The sequence below is a fragment of the Aegilops tauschii genome, chromosome 6, assembly GCF_002575655.3.
Source record: "Aegilops tauschii subsp. strangulata cultivar AL8/78 chromosome 6, Aet v6.0, whole genome shotgun sequence".
NCBI lineage: Eukaryota > Viridiplantae > Streptophyta > Magnoliopsida > Poales > Poaceae > Aegilops > Aegilops tauschii.
The window spans coordinates 493,184,609-493,202,078 of NC_053040.3; the positions used below are offsets into that span (position 1 = coordinate 493,184,609).

General features: G+C 45.8%; 1 pseudogene; it reads right to left on the minus strand.

Annotated features, from left to right (window-relative positions):
- Window positions 1–4,144: 4,144 nt before the first annotated feature.
- LOC109767142 (disease resistance protein RGA5-like) lies at window positions 4,145–7,792 on the minus strand (annotated as a pseudogene).
- Window positions 7,793–17,470: the final 9,678 nt, after the last annotated feature.

A 17,470-nucleotide genomic window follows, 5' to 3' on the forward strand; every position in this document is an offset into this window, starting at 1 on the left:
ATCAGATCAAAGCAATATATATATAGAATCAACAGATCCTGCAGCCATCAAATTAAATCGCACGCGCGTGTGCTTCTCGCCTCGCCGGATTGCCTCCTGCTCCTGCGTACGTATACGCATCAAGGCCGGCCGGCCGGCGGCTCTACGTATATACTGCTTCGTGTGTTCTTCGTCGGAAAGTATCGCCAGCAGCTTCGCCCTCAATCCTCACTCCTCCAATCGCGGTGCATATGGCGACGCAAGAGAATACCCAATTTTCCAGCCGCGATGGAAGCCAAGATCAGCTTGTTGTCATCTCCGACACTCTTAAGGTAAAAATTTTGGTTGTCCTTGAGTTTTTTTGAGTACTATATAACCCGGCTACTAGTCTCAGTCATCGCCCATAATTTAACTAGGCCATACTAGTTTGTGCTATTATATTAATCAACCATGGTCATGCCTTCAGTATCAGTCAGGCTATTGAAACATGCAGTATCTTGCACGAGAACCTGCAGGGAAATTCTAATGTTAGTGTTTGGTACATGTGTTATTTGGCCAAGCAATAATTCCACAGTTAATAAAGTAGTACCAATCCAGCTAGAAGCCCCAGTAGTATTGCCATCGCCCATAATCTCATGCCTCTAAATTTGTTTGGTTTACAGCTGCTGCACCCTGTCGCCACTACTTTTGCAGTACTGGCAGCTTATGCACTGTTGCTTATGATCAGTACAAACTACATCCAAATAGCTGCGATCCCGGCTATCATACTTGCTTTCATTGGTGCTTTGTGGGGCAATTTCTGGGTCAAGGGAAGACTTCAGCATAGAAACAACAATGGAACTGCTGCTAACCAGGGGAGTGGCAGCGGGCAAGCTTGGAGGATGCTGCTACCCACGGTACTACTGTCGTATTGTTTGCAGCTAATCCAGCTTGCCTGTGCACAAGCGACCAACGGACAACAAAGTGACAATTTCCTTCTCTCTCACTCCCTCCTCTTCTTTAGTTCCGCGCTTGGTGCACTGGCAGTGATGATTGCTGCGCTGCCCATCAGAGCCAATCAATGTGTGGCGCAGGGGCAGCAACTGATTCACAGGACCTTCATTGTGGTTTTTATGATAGCAGTGCACATCATGGCTACAGAATGGATGGTGGAGGTCATGTTACTGGTTTGCATGCCGGAGTTTATTGCATCACTTGTGTGGTTCAGTGTTAATTTTGATCACGCCAGATGTATGGCGTACATCGACAAGGTAACATCACGCAAATCAACAGTCAGCTTTCTCACTGCAGCAGTGGCTCTGTTAGCGTTCATGTTTGCATATGAGAACGAGATGGTACTTGCTAATTACTGGCACAGAAGAATCCTGTACTCCTGTACATGTTTGGCTTCTCTCGTGGCAGCAGAGTCTGAAATACCCTTGCAGAAAAACACAATAGTGAGAGTAAGGGTGAAGTGTGTGCAGAACTAGTACACCTCATACCCAGTACCCAGCAGACGTCCTGGTTGAGGAGCACGCCGGACTGGTGGGTGCCCATACCCGGCAGGCGTCCTGATTGGGACCTCAGGTCTTAGATGTTAGGTCTGGCTGCGATGTCTGTTTGGTATTAGGCCCAGACTATCAACGTCCCTTCATCAATTGGATAAGTGTAGCGACAGTTGTTGTTTAGACGGTGACTTTAGTCTTACTATTGTATGACTTTATAAGGTCTTGTGAGAATAATTAATAAAGTGGCCGCATGCATCGCCCAGATGCAGAGGCCACGGGTCATCCTCCTTTTCTAAAAAAAAATTATACTTCGCATGTTAAATAGCTTTCTCGAATGGCAGTAGGGTAATAGCAGGGCAAGGCATAGTTGATCCCCTCCCACGTACCACTCCTCGTGAAAACAAGCAGAAACGGCAAGTCAACTGAAAAGCATGTAGCTGAAAACTCTGAAAATTGTTTTCGGAACCGGATGAGGAGCAGCAACTCTCATGTTTGCTGTTGTTCCTAGTTTTTGGCTTGGTGACATACTGATGCGAGCAATAGAAGGGGCTGGAAATGCCTCTTGGTTTCGGCCCAATAGAAGGTGTGCCCGGAATCCCACCGGTCAGTTATCTCATGATGCGAGCCACCGTATTAGTATATATGTATTTTTTGCTTTGTATTCTCCCATTTCTTTTAATTCTTTCGTTGTATAAGATGATTTATCAACCTTATTCGCAAAAAAAAGAAGATGATTTATCAACCTGTGCCTGGCTGATAGTGTCCAGTACAAGTGCAGCAGCACATCTTTAGCCCATTCAACAAGAGAGTGTTGGTGCCCATTATGAGCAAGAACGCCCAAGTACCAAATCTGCCACTCAAGCATCTGCAAAACTTTGGTCTCCTCAAGAGATCAAGAGCTGGGCTGCATTCACTGAGGTCAGGATGGGTCAGCATCCGTTGGCGTCATCTTCATCCGGGAAACAGAGAGCGTCTCCTTGCCAACATCACCAAGACGTATCATCGAAAAACAGAGGAGAAAAGTAACATGTGAGGCCCAACGCTATAGCATCATTCAGGAAACAGGGTCTCCTTTCCAACATTAGACAGGCCACCAAAATAATCATCTGAAGAGTAGCACTGCAACGGTCGGTCACATAATTTTTTTTATCAGTGATCAGACTGTAAAAGACTGCAAGCATGTATAACAACATCAAAATCGCTGAAAAAATGAGAAGACCGTAGATGTAAAATCATGCATCTAGTCATAAGTCATAACTGAAAAATGTAAAATCTGCTGTTGCAAAAACACAACTGCCTGCCCCTCACATATTTGTACTAACTAATCTCTTACTGAAGGGTGATGTATCCAACAGTTATCTAGGGACGCCCGGAGAAACAGCCAAACACAACGATAGATTTGAATAGCTACGTACCATTGAGAAAGAAACACACATTTTCTGAATGACAGCTTGGAAGCTGTACAAAGAGTTGCCCAGCAAGAAACGGCTACTTAAGCCAGAAATGCCTTACATTATCCAACAAAGACAAAGGGAGACACAGACAGGAAGAGCTGGCACGCTGCCTATTACTTCATCGCGTGAGCAAATGTGCTGGAAAGAATGGAGCCAATCGAGGAGCAAACAGCTGCTTAAGCTAGTACCTTTTGTTAAGACACACACTTCTGTAGAAAACTTTGTATATGCAGGGAAGAGATGTCTCCTACACCAGTACAGTGCTTGTAGTTGAACTGAATCTGACGGTGAAATTTTTGTACAAATGCCCGGTCTCCTCGATGGGATAGACTCAACTGAAGACAGTTTACCCATTCAGAAAGACCACACATTTTCTGAACTAGGATTGTTGACAGCAGGAATCAATCTGGCCTCAAGATGGTTTCCAACAACATTGATCATCCACAACACTCAAGTGCCCAATCAGCCAGTACTGATCTAGTTACCACTGCAGAAGTATTAAAAGATGAACTGTAAAACCAAGATTTAATTGACAATAATACATACCAGTTGACATGCTTATATTAAGCTGTAAACAGCCGTAAGCAAACATATATAACAACGTCCCAATTGTTGAGAAAACTATTGAGAAGAAGCAGAGCATAACAGGGGCACAAAAGCTTGCTTCATAAAAGAGCATGACGACTACATACAAATGGATAAAAGAGCAAAGGAGAAATGTATTACCAGTAAAGATACAGAATGACGACTTGCCAAAGAGCATGGCAACTAGAGAATGATGACTACGAATGGTCACCCAATAATATTAAACCAATACTAGCAGTCTTAACCAATACTACAATTTTGTATCCATTATCCATAGTACATTATGCGACGGAGAGAATAGTGTATCATAAACGAGAGATGAATCGAGCTAGACACTAGTATTAAACTTGAGAACCGGCTGGCCGGCCGGACAACGAGCAGAAGCAACTCCCCTGTTGTTGATGTTAGGGCAGTGGCGGCGGCGGAGCTTCCCGTCACTGTCAGCGCTAGACCTAGATCGGGTCGGGGTTTTCGGTGGGGAGCCTGACAACGCGGTGAACCTCGTACTGCGTGCCGCCGGCCCCCACCTCTTTATGTAGCGCTGCGTGACAGGGGCTCGTCAACCATATTGCGGTTGGGCGCCCCCGACCAGGGCGCGGATTAGGGACCCGGTGGGCCGTTGGGCCCACACGGGAGAGATCAACCTAACACCAATCTCTCAAAGAGTAGACTAGGGTAGTTGGGACGTGTGCTGGCTCCTCTCTCCATGACAGTCTTCACGGTTTCAACAATGTCATCATCACCATCAACATAAATGCATTTGACACTTGTGAGGCAAGGGAGGTTTTCAATTCCAAAGCCCAAAGAGTTAGCTTCAACTATGCGAATATACTTAAGCTCGAGTTTTTCTAGCTTTGGAATGGAGCCTGTCCCAAACATCAGATCTACTGGTTCAGAACATGCATCATAAATAAAAGTCTTCAAGAATCGGAACCTAACTTCACTACTGATTTTGAGCTTTCCGTTTGACTCTATTTCTCCAAGCAGATACAGAACGTGCAGACTGGGTAAAGCCCCAAGGGTGGAGAGGTCGTCCTGCTTGAGCCCCTCCACACGAAGGCATAGCCGTTGGAGGTTTCTTAGGGAGCCCACCCATGTCGGAACCTGTGGGAAGGCCGAAAAACAGATAGAAAGGTCCTCGAGGGTAGGCAGGCACAAAGATTCCTCATGTAAGAGGCTGCGCCCAGACCCAATATTCAGGGAGTGGAGATTATGGGTGCCTAGCTTACACAGGGAGGAGACAATAGCTTTGTTGTGCTCCTCCCCAACCATATTTGTATCCACAGTGTCAGAATCAAATTCGAAGTCATGGTCAATCCGCAGATTCCTCAAATTCACTAGCTGACCAAGGCCGCACAGGAAGTCTAATGGCTGAATGGAGGCACCGACAGTTTTCAACGTCTCTAGTGCTTGCATCTTTGCAATCCCATCAGGAAATTTAACATCATAATCAACAAGTAGATGCATCAATTTTTTGAGATTCACAATAGATGCATGTAATTCCTTTATAGAAGCCCCTCTTAGGTTCAGCACCTCTAAGCATCATAAACGACCAATTTGTTCTGAGAGCTTGCTTATTCTTGTACCTTCGAGTTTCAGGTACCTCAGCTGGAACAACCTCACTATATTTTCAAGATGATGATCTTCCAATTCGGAGCAATCCTTCAAGTTGAGAATACGCAGATGTCTAAACTCCTCCAAAGGGATTTCCAACAGACCTCTAACCACAATAATTGATCTGACATGGGAAAACAAGAGGTTTACTACCGCTGAATTTCCTTCCTTGACACCTTGTAGATAGAGTCGACGAACAACTTTACTTTGTTTCCCAATTGTTAGAATGGGAACACCAAGTAAAGTAACAAAGTTCTCTTGTATGGACTTGAATATGATAGAATCAAGAATTGTGTCATGAATGCAACAATTGTTCACCACGCCATACATATTTCTGTTTCCAGGTTGGATCAAACCCCTATTGAGTAGTTCATTAAAACACCTTTCTCCTAACTCATATGCCGTGTATCTACCATCTCAATGAATGAATCCTTCAGCAATCCATCTTCTTATCAGGTCCTTCTTCTCAATAGTAGAATCTTCAAGATATATGCTTAGGTATAAGAGGGAAGTTTTTAGATAAGCAGGAAGATCAAAGTAACTAAGTGACAAAATCTTCATCATTCCTTCGACGCTGGGATTCCTTTCAAGTGCACGGCCAATTGAATCTTTTACTTGATTCCATATATTTTCTGTTCTTTCCGTGTTAGCCAACAAACTAGATATAACAATGATCACCAAAGGTAACCCATCGCATTTTTCCAATATCTGTTCAGAAATTTCTTGAAGGTATGAAGGGAAATCTTCATCGGACTTAAATGATCTTGTGCGAAATAACTGTCTTGAGTGCATCATATCAAGAGCCCCTATATTGTAAATATGACCATTGTATGATGAACAACGTAAATGAGCGACACTGTTCATACGAGTGGTGGTGATTATTCTACTGGTATAACTCGTAGCGGGGAATGCACGCTTAACAGTATCCAACGTATCCACGTCCCATATATCGTCAACAACAATAAAGTACCTGTACAAGGAAAAATTAACATAGCTATAAAGTAAAGTGTGCTGCGCAGACAAAGAGTAAACGAAACACGTTAACATTGACAAAATGAAAAGGATAGGCACACAAGTGCTAAAAGGGCATATGTTACATACTTAATTCCTCTTGTATGTCCATGTTCGTTTGGAGAATTACACAGAGCAAGAGGGATAAGCAATTGTTTAAACAAGAGACATGCAGTACTAGGAAAAAGCTTATACACAGAGCCTTATCAGTAGCGCTTGTTGAAATGAGGCGCTACTGATACTTAGCAGTAGCGCGTGCTGGAGACAAGCGCTACAAGTAGTTCCTTACCAGTAGCGTGTTCTGCTGAACCACGCTGCCGTTATGGCCATCCTGGGCCCAGCTGCCCGTCCCCACTTAGCAGTAGCGCCGGCTTTGGACCGGCGCTACAGCTAACGACATTAGCAGTAGTGTTGGGCCGTTACCCGTGCTACTACCAAGCCCACCTTATCATCGTCCTCCCCCGCCTGACCTCTCACTCTCCCTCCTCACTCTCCATCTCCACTCTCTCCCACCCTCGTCGGCCCGCCCCCGCACTGCTCCGGCCACCCTCCCCCGCGGTCGTCCGCCCCACGCGCGGCCTACCTCCCCATGCACGGCTGCCCTCCCCCGGCGCCGACCTCCCCAACGCGCGGCCGCCCTCCCCCTTGCCTGCCATCTCCATTCCCTTCTCGGCCCCAGGCTACCTACCATGAGTACCTCCTTCTCCTCCCAATTCACCCAAAAGCTAGGTATCTCTGGATGTGTTGGATGAATTAGCAAAAGCAATATGTTTAGATTTTTTTTACTAATTTTGATCATATATATGAACCCTAGGTGTTCATATATATGAGCCCATTTCATCATTAGAGCACTAAATAGGTTTTTTGAGTACAATAGAATGTAGATATATGTAACCCTAGGTGTTCATATATATGAACCCACTACTAGTAGAAAGCTTATAGATAAATGGGTGGATGAAATTAGGTTTTTTTGTAATGCTTGGATAGATAGATGGATAAAACTAGGTTTTTTAGTAATGCTTTTGATAGATAGATGGATGGATGGATAGCTGTTAGGGTTAGTAATACAATTTTTTAGTGAAAAAATCTAGTTTTACAAATTTTTAGTAAATGTAGGTATTTTGAATCAGCATAATAATGTTTAGTTGATAGCTTATAGGGTTTCAGTAATTCCTAAAATCAGGATAATAATGTTTTCGTTTATATTTTGTTCTTGCAGAAATCAAGGAGCCCCTGCATCATTCCCGTCACCGACCCCCTCCGACCTTGATGTGCTTATAATCAAATGAATTAGGTAGTGGAACTTTGGTAAAAATGTCCTGTGTCCTCGGGAGAGAGCTGGCACAACATTATTTACCGAAACTTGGGTTCATCAAGCTTTGAGGCATGCTCACAGATAGCAAGAGCTCTAGAGTCAACAACTTTTAGTGTTGGGGAAGGCCCCGCGGGTCTTGGAAAAAGCTCCATGTGTCTTGTACCTTGCATTCTTGTCACCCACCTCAATGAATTGTTTCTTCAAATCTTGCATCTCACTGCCAATGCGATGGCGAGCTTTATCTTCCCCAAATTCCCTAATTCATGCTTGACCTTCTCCATAAAGCCATCTGGCTTAGCGTCTTTATCATCGACGCTTTGCATGAAGTCTTCGATGGTGTCCTCCATGTCATAGGAGAGCTCCCTCACCGCCGCTGTATAAGTTTATCTTCCACATCGAGATTCTCGCCCTCTGACATTTTGAGGATAAACGTGTGCATGGCGTCAAATTCATCAAGCCACCCCACGTTGCTCAGGAAAAACTCTTTTGACCCAAAAGACGCGGCATCTTATATTCACTAATGAGTGCTTAATTATGTCATGTTGTTAGATTCCAACTCAAGCTATATCTTAATCACTGCTAATTAATTTCAGTTTAACCGCTTTGCTTAACAAGTCTTATCAACATGTTCATCCAGCCTAGGTCCATGGAACTAGTTTTTCTTACCGTAAAGACGAGAGATTATATTTTTTGTAGTTGGCGCACTAATTAGTGACTTGATAGAGACAACACAGGCTTATTTTGCAGCTACTCCCTCTGTAAAAAATATAAGGTCGTTTAGATAAAATTACGATCTTATATTTTTGTTACAGAGGGAGTAGTTCACTCATCTCTCACCGTGACGTGATGCTTAATTTTAGTGGTGATAACTGTTAAAGATGATGAAGGGGGGCCTTGGCGTAGTGGTAAACCTGCTGCTGCCTCGTAAGCATGAGGTCACGGGTTCAAGTCCTGAAAACAACCTCTTACAAAAATTGTAGGGAAAGGCTACGTGGTCGGACCCTTCCCCAAACCTTGTGCAAGCTAGAGCTACATGCACCGGACTGCCCATAATAATTAAAGATATTTTTTGTAGTACTCGGGGTGCTATCAAGCGGGGAAAATCTCATTGTAATGTATGTTTGCTTGGTTGCTTTCATGTTTTCGAATGCTTAACTAGCTTGTTTTTCATCTTGCCTTTGCCAGTGTTCTAAAAAAACCATTTGGCATATTTTAGATTGACGTTATCAAATCCAGGCTGGATCTGAAAAAATGCATACATAGGCTTCTTGTTGTGATGAGAACAACAGCATGGTTGTGAAGCATCAAATGGTTTTGTGGAGAGAGGAGTTGACAAAGGACTTGTTCTGCTGACTGATACAACTTGTGCATTTTTTTTTGCGAGCAGAAAGAGAATTTATTAATCAGGCAGCGTCCAAGTCTGCCATACAAAGGTCAGGAATCTCATCAGCAGATACAACTTGTGGATTTTCAAGCCAATAGCATCATGATCTACCCTGGGGATAGATAATTTCACTCAAACCAAACTCAAACTTAGCTCCCCATCCACACCCTGCAAGTAGCAGCATGATGAATGAAGGTTTGTATAATATGGTGCATAGCTAATTTGCAGCTCCACATCATTGGCAATTAAAAGCAGCCACCAAAGTCGCCGTTCAAAACAAATCTATCTATCTACATAGATAAGGTTTGAGTGATTAACATAAGTTTGTTGCACCTATCGATCTATGAAAACTAACCAAGAAAAAACACTATAGCATGGTCTTTGCAGATGAAGCATCCGGGAAGGTCACTTCTACAACAGGGCTGACAAGGACTTAGTCTTCAGACGGAAGCAACTTGTCCAACTATAATATAGTACAAACCAATAATGTAAGGGTCATGGAAGGTTTGAGTGAACTATCCATGGAAGGTTGTGTGAAGTTATGCAGAACCATTGATTTTGGCGCCGGCGATGAGAATCGGGGTGCGGGAAGAGCACGGCGAGAGGTGGCGGGTGCTATGGGGCCCGGCAGAGGAAAGTAAGGCGGCACCAGAGTGGATGCGGCGCCGCCGGGGGTGGGGGGGGGGGGGGTGGAATAATTTTTTTACTTCACGGGTGGGCTACCGAGTATATTTAGGAGTCGAGGCGGCCGTGGAGGATAAACTTTACTCTTCTAACCATTGTAAGGGATGGGTTAGGTGCAGTTTAGAGGAGAAAAGGTGCAATTTTACTTCCCCAAAGTTTTGTAGGGATCAGTTAGAGATACTGTAAGTGCATAGTCAGCCATAAATGGCTGGAAGGGAGTTTAGAGATACCCACGGCTGAGCCATGTGAAGTTTCTTGTGGTACACACTTGTCAAGCTAGCACGCCACGTCCAATATGTTGGGAATCGTAGCATAATTTAAAATTTTCCTACGCTCACCAAGATGCATCTATGGAGTCTACTAGCAACGAGGGGAAAGGAGTGCATCTACATACCCTTGTAGATCGCGAGCGGAAGCGTTCCAATGAACGTGGATGACGGAGTCGTACTCGCCGTGATCCAAATCACCGATGACCGAGTGCCGAACGTACGGCACATCCGCGTTCAACACACGTACGGTGCAGCGACGTCTCCTCCTTCTTGATCCAGCAAGGGGGGAGGAGAGGTTGATGGAGATCCAACAGCACGACGGCATGGTGGTGGATGTAGCGGGTCTCCAGCAGGGCTTCGCCGAGCTTCTGCGAGAGAGAGAGAGAGAGAGAGGTGTAGCAGGGAGGAGGGAGGCGCCCAAGGCTGTTGTGTGCTGCCCTCCCTCCCCCCCCTTTATATAGGACCCTGGGGGGGGTGCGCCAGCCCCAAGAGATGGGATCTCAAGGGGGGGGGGGGGCGGCCAAGTGGGGGGGAAGGGGTGCCTTGCCCCCCAAGGCAAGGGGGAAGCTCCCCCCCTAGGGTTTCCAACCCTAGGCGCATGGGGGGAGGCCCAAGGGGGGCGCCCCAGCCCACTAGGGGCTGGTTCCCTTCCACTTTCAGCCCACGGGGCCCTCCGGGACAGGTGGCCCCACCCGGTGGACCCCCGGGACCCTTCCGGTGGTCCCGGTGCAATACCGGTAACCCCCGAAACTTTCCCGGTGGCCGAAACTGGACTTCCTATATATAATTCTTCACCTCCGGACCATTCCGGAACCTCTCGTAACGTCCGGGATCTCATCCGGGACTCCGAACAACTTTCGGGTTTCCGCATACATATATCTCTACAACCCTAGCGTCGCCGGACCTTAAGTGTGTAGACCCTACGGGTTCGGAAGACATGCAGACATGACCGAGACGCCTCTCCGGTCAATAACCAACAGCGGGATCTGGATACCCATGTTGGCTCCCACATGCTCCACGATGATCTCATCGGATGAACCACGGTGTCGAGGATTCAATCAATCCGTATGCAATTCCCTTTGTCAATCGGTATGTTACTTGCCCGAGATTCGATCGTCGGTATCCCAATACCTTGTTCAATCTCGTTACCGGCAAGTCTCTTTACTCGTACCGCAATGCATGATCCCGTGACTAACGCCTTAGTCACATTGAGCTCATTATGATGATGCATTACCGAGTGGGCCCAGAGATACCTCTCCGTCACACGGAGTGACAAATCCCAGTCTCGATCCGTGCCAACCCAACAGACACTTTCGGAGATACCCGTAATGCACCTTTATAGTCACCCAGTTACGTTGTGACGTTTGGCACACCCAAAGCACTCCTACGGTATCCGGGAGTTGCACGATCTCATGGTCTAAGGAAAAGATACTTGACATTGGAAAAGTTCTAGCAAACGAAACTACACGATCTTTTATGCTATGCTTAAGTTGGGTCTTGTCCATCACATCATTCTCCTAATGATGTGATCCCGTTATCAATGACATCCAATGTCCATAGTCAGGAAACCATGACTATCTGTTGATCAACGAGCTAGTCAACTAGAGGCTTACTAGGGACAGGTTGTGGTCTATGTATTCACACATGTATTACGATTTCCGGACAATACAATTATAGCATGAATAATAGACTATTATCATGAACACAGAAATATAATAATAACCATTTATTATTGCCTCTAGGGCATATTTCCAACAGTCTCCCACTTGCACTAGAGTCAATAATCTAGTTACATTGTGATGAATCGAACACCCATTGCGTCCTGGTGTTGATCATGTTTTGCCCTAGGGAGAGGTTTAGTCAACGGATCTGCTATATTCAGGTCCGTGTGTACTTTACAAATATCTATGTCTCCATTTTGAACACTATCACGAATGGAGTTGAAGCGACGCTTGATATGCCTGGTCTTCCTGTGAAACCTGGGCTCCTTCGCAAGGGCAATAGCTCCAGTGTTGTCACAGAAGAGAGTCATCGGGCCCGACGCATTGGGAATCACCCCTAGGTCGGTAATGAACTCCTTCATCCAGACTGCTTCCTGTGCTGCCTCCGAGGCTGCCATGTACTCCGCTTCACATGTAGATCCCGCCACGACGCTTTGCTTGCAACTGCACTAGCTTACTGCTCCTCCATTCAAAATATACACGTATCCGGTTTGTGACTTCGAGTCATCCAGATCTGTGTCGAAGCTAGCGTCGACGTAACCCTTTACGACGAGCTCTTCGTCACCTCCATAAACGAGAAACATATCCTTAGTCCTCTTCAGGTACTTCAGGATATTCTTGACCGCTGTCCAGTGTTCCTTGCCGGGATTACTTTGGTACCTTCCTACCAAACTTACGGCAAGGTTTACATCAGGTCTGGTACACAGCATGGCATACATAATAGACCCTATGGCCGAGGCATAGGGGATGACACTCATCTCTTCTATATCTTCTGCCGTGGTCGGGCATTGAGCCGTGCTCAATTGCACACCTTGCAATACAGGCAAGAACCCCTTCTTGGAGTGATCCATACTGAAATTCTTCAATATCTTGTCAAGGTATGAGGCGTCTTGATCTATCTCTATAGATCTTGATGCCTAATATATAAGCAGCTTCTCCAAGGTCCTTCATTGAAAAACACTTATTCAAATAGGCCTTTATACTTTCCAAGAATTCTATATCATTTCCCATCAATAGTATGTCATCCACATATAATATGAGAAATGCTACAGAGCTCCCACTCACTTTCTTGTAAACACAGACTTCTCCATAAGGCTGTGTAAACCCAAACGCTTTGATCATCTCATCAAAGCGAATGTTCCAACTCCGAGATGCTTGCACCAGCCCATAGATTGAGCGCTGGAGCTTGCACACTTTGTCAGCATTCTTAGGATCGACAAAACCTTCCGGTTGCATCATATACAACTCTTCCTTAAGGAAGCCGTTAAGGAATGCCGTTTTGACGTCCATCTGCCATATCTCATAATCATAGTATGCGGCAATTGCTAACATGATTCGGACTGACTTCAGCTTCGCTACGGGTGAGAAAGTCTCATCGTAGTCAACCCCTTGAACTTGTCGATAACCCTTAGCGACAAGTCGAGCCTTATAGATGGTCACATTACCATCTGCGTCCGTCTTCTTCTTAAAGATCCATTTGTTTTCTATGGCTCGCCGCTCATCGGGCAAATCAGTCAAAGTCCATACTTTGTTTTCATACATGGATTCTATCTCGGATTTCATGGCTTCTAGCCATTTGTCGGAATCCGGGCCCGCCATCGCTTCTTCATAGTTCGAAGGTTCACCGTTGTCTAACAACATGATTTCCAGGACAGGGTTGCCGTACCACTCTGGTGCGGAACGTGTCCTTGTGGACCTACGAAGTTCAGTGGTAACTTGATCCGAAGCTTCATGATCATCATCATTAACTTCCTCCCCAGTCGGTGTAGGCACCACAGGAACATTTTCCCGCGCTGCGCTACTTTCCGGTTCGGAAGGGGTGACTATCACCTCATCAAGTTCCACTTTCCTCCCACTCAATTCTTTCGAGAGAAACTCCTTCTCCAGAAAGGACCCGTTCGTGGCAACGAAGATTTTGCCTTCGGATCTGAGGTAGAAGGTATACCCAATAGTTTCCTTAGGGTATCCTATGAAGACGCATTTTTCCGACTTGGGTTCGAGCTTTTCAAGTTGAAGTTTCTTGACATAAGCATCGCATCCCCAAACTTTTAGAAACGACAGCTTAGGTTTCTTCCCAAACCATAATTCATACGGTGTCGTCTCAACGGATTTCGACGGAGCCCTATTTAAAGTGAATGCGGCAGTCTCTAAAGCATAGCCCCAAAATGAGAGCGGTAAATCGGTAAGAGACATCATAGATCGCACCATATCCAATAGAGTGCGATTACGACGTTCGGACACACCATTTCTCTGAGGTGTTCCAGGCGGCGTGAGTTGTGAAACTATTCCACATTTCCTTAAGTGTGCACCAAACTCGTGACTTAAATATTCTCCACCACGATCTGATCGTAGGAATTTTATTCTTCTGTCACGTTGATTCTCAACTTCACTCTGAAATTCCTTGAACTTTTCAAAGGTTTCAGACTTGTGTTTCATTAGGTAGACATATCCATATCTACTTAAATCATCAGTGAGAGTGAGAACATAACGATATCCTCCGCGAGCCTCAACACTCATTGGACCACACACATCGGTATGTATGATTTCCAATAAGTTGGTTGCTCGCTCCATTGTTCCGGAGAACGGAGTCTTGGTCATCTTACCCATGAGGCATGGTTCGCACATGTCAAATGATTCGTAATCAAGAGACTCCAAAAGTCCATCTGCATGGAGCTTCTTCATGCGCTTGACACCAATGTGACCAAGGCGGCAGTGCCACAAGTATGTGGGACTATCGTTATCAACTTTACATCTTTTGGTATTCACACTATGAACATGTGTAACATCACGTTCGAGATTCATCAAAAATAAACCATTGACCAGCGGGGTATGACCATAAAACATCTCTCTCAAATAAATAGAACAAACATTATTCTCGGATTTAAATGAGTAGCCATCTCGAATTAAACGAGATCCAGATACAATGTTCATGCTCAAAGCTGGCACTAAATAACAATTATTGAGGTTTAAAACTAATCCCGTGGGTAGATGCAGAGGTAGCGTGCCGACGGCGATCACATCGACCTTGGAACCATTCCCGACGCGCATCGTCACCTCGTCCTTTGCCAGTCTCCGTTTATTCCGTAGTTCCCGTTTTGAGTTACAAATATGAGCAACCGCACCGGTATCAAATACCCAGGAGCTACTACGAGTACTGGTAAGGTACACATCAATTACTTGTATATCACATATACCTTGGGTGTTGCCGGCCTTCTTCTTGTCCGCTAAATATTTGGGGCAGTTCCGCTTCCAGTGACCACTTCCCTTGCAATAAAAGCACTCAGTCCCGGGCTTGGGTCCATTCTTTGACTTCTTCCCAGTAGTTGGTTTACCGGGCGCGGCAACTCCCTTGCCGTCCTTCTTGAAGTTCTTCTTACCCTTGCCCTTCTTGAACTTGGTGGTTTTATTCACCATCAACACTTGATGTTCTTTTCTGATCTCCCCTTCCGCTGATTTCAGCATTGAATATACCTCGGGAATGGTCTTTTCCATCCCCTGCATATTGTAGTTCATCACAAAGCTCTTGTAGCTTGGTGGAAGCGACTGGAGGATTCTGTCAATGACTGCGTCATCCGGGAGATTAACTCCCAGCTGAGACAAGCGGTTGTGCAACCCAGACATTCTGAGTATGTGCTCACTAACAGAACTGTTCTCCTCCATTTTACAGCTGAAGAACTTGTCGGAGACATCATATCTCTCGACCCGGGCATGAGCTTGAAAAACCAGTTTCAGCTCCTCGAACATCTCATATGCTCCATGTTTCTCAAAACGTTTTTGGAGACCCGGTTCTAGGCTGTAAAGCATGCCGCACTGAACGAGGGAGTAATCATCAGCACGTGATTGCCAAGCGTTCATAACGTCTTGGTTCTGTGGGATTGGTGCATCACCTAGCGGTGCTTCTAAGACATAATCTTTCTTGGCTACTATAAGGATTAGCCTCAGGTTCCGGACCCAGTCCGTATAGTTGCTGCCATCATCTTTCAGCTTGGTTTTCTCTAGGAACGCGTTGAAATTGAGGACAACGTTGGCCATTTGATCTACAATACATAGTGTAAAGATTTTAGACTAAGTTCATGATAATTGAGTTCATCTAATCAAATTATTTAATGAACTCCCACTCAGATAGACATCCCTCTAGTCATCTAAGTGAAACATGATCTGAGCTTAACTAGGCCGTGTCCGATCATCACGTGAGACGGACTAGTCAAGATCGGTGAACATCTCCATGTTGATCGTATCTTCTATACGACTCATGCTCGACCTTTCGGTCCTCCGTGTTCCGAGGCCATGTCTGTACATGCTAGGCTCGTCAAGTCAACCTAAGTGTATTGCGTGTGTTCCGAGGTCATGTCTGTACATGCTAGGCTCGTCAACACCCGTTGTATTCGAACGTAAGAATCTATCACACCCGATCATCACGTGGTGCTTCGAAACGATGAACCTTCGCAACGGTGCACAGTTAGGGTGAACACTTTCTTGAAATTATTATAAGGGATCATCCTACTTGCTACCGTCGTTCTAAGCAAATAAGATGCAAAAACATGATAAACATCACATGCAATCAAATAGTGACATGATATGGCCAATATCATCATGCTCCTTTGATCTCCATCTTCGGGGCACCATGATCATCTTTGTCACCGGCATGACACCATGATCTCCATCATCATGATCTCCATCATTGTGTCTTCATGAAGTCGTCACGCCAACGATTACTTCTACTTCTATGGCTAACGCGTTTAGCAATAAAGTAAAGTAATTTACATGGCGTTATTCAATGACACGCAGGTCATACAAAATAATAAAGACAACTCCTATGGCTCCTGCCGGTTGTCATAATCATCGACATGCAAGTCGTGATTCCTATTACAAGAATATGATCAATCTCATACATCACATATATCATTCATCACATCTTCTGGCCATATCACATCACATAGCACTTGCTGCAAAAACAAGTTAGACGTCCTCTAATTGTTGTTGCAAGTTTTTACGTGGTTTGTAGGTTTCTAGCAAGAACGTTTCTTACCTACGTATGACCACAACGTGATTTGCCAATTTCTATTTACCCTTCATAAGGACCCTTTTCATCGAATTCGTTCCGACTAAAGTAGGAGAGACAGACACCCGCTAGCCACCTTATGCAACTTGTGCATGTTAGTCGGTGGAACCTGTCTCACGTAAGAGTACGTGTAAGGTCGGTCCGGGCCGCTTCATCCTACAATGCCGCCGAAACAAGATAAGACTAGTAGCGGCAAGAAGAATTGGCAAACTCAACGCCCACAACTACTTTGTGTTCTACTCGTGCATAGTAACTACGCATAGACCTGGCTCATGATGCCACTGTTGGGAATCGTAGCATAATTTAAAATTTTCCTACGCTCACCAAGATGCATCTATGGAGTCTACTAGCAACGAGGGGAAAGGAGTGCATCTACATACCCTTGTAGATCGCGAGCGGAAGCGTTCCAATGAACGTGGATGACGGAGTCGTACTCGCCGTGATCCAAATCACCGATGACCGAGTGCCGAACGTACGGCACCTCCGCGTTCAACACACGTACGGTGCAGCGACGTCTCCTCCTTCTTGATCCAGCAAGGGGGGAGGAGAGGTTGATGGAGATCCAACAACACGACGGCGTGGTGGTGGATGTAGCGGGTCTCCGGCAGGGCTTCGCCGAGCTTCTGCGAGAGAGAGAGAGAGAGGTGTAGCAGGGAGGAGGGAGGCGCCCAAGGCTGTTGTGTGCTGCCCTCCCTCCCCCCCTTTATATAGGCCCCTGGGGGGGTGCGCCAGCCCCAAGAGATGGGATCTCAAGGGGGGGGGGCGGCGGCCAAGTGGGGGGGAAGGGGTGCCTTGCCCCCCAAGGCAAGGGGGAAGCTCCCCCCCCTAGGGTTTCCAACCCTAGGCACATGGGGGGAGGCCCAAGGGGGGCGCCCCAGCACACTAGGGGCTGGTTCCCTTCCACT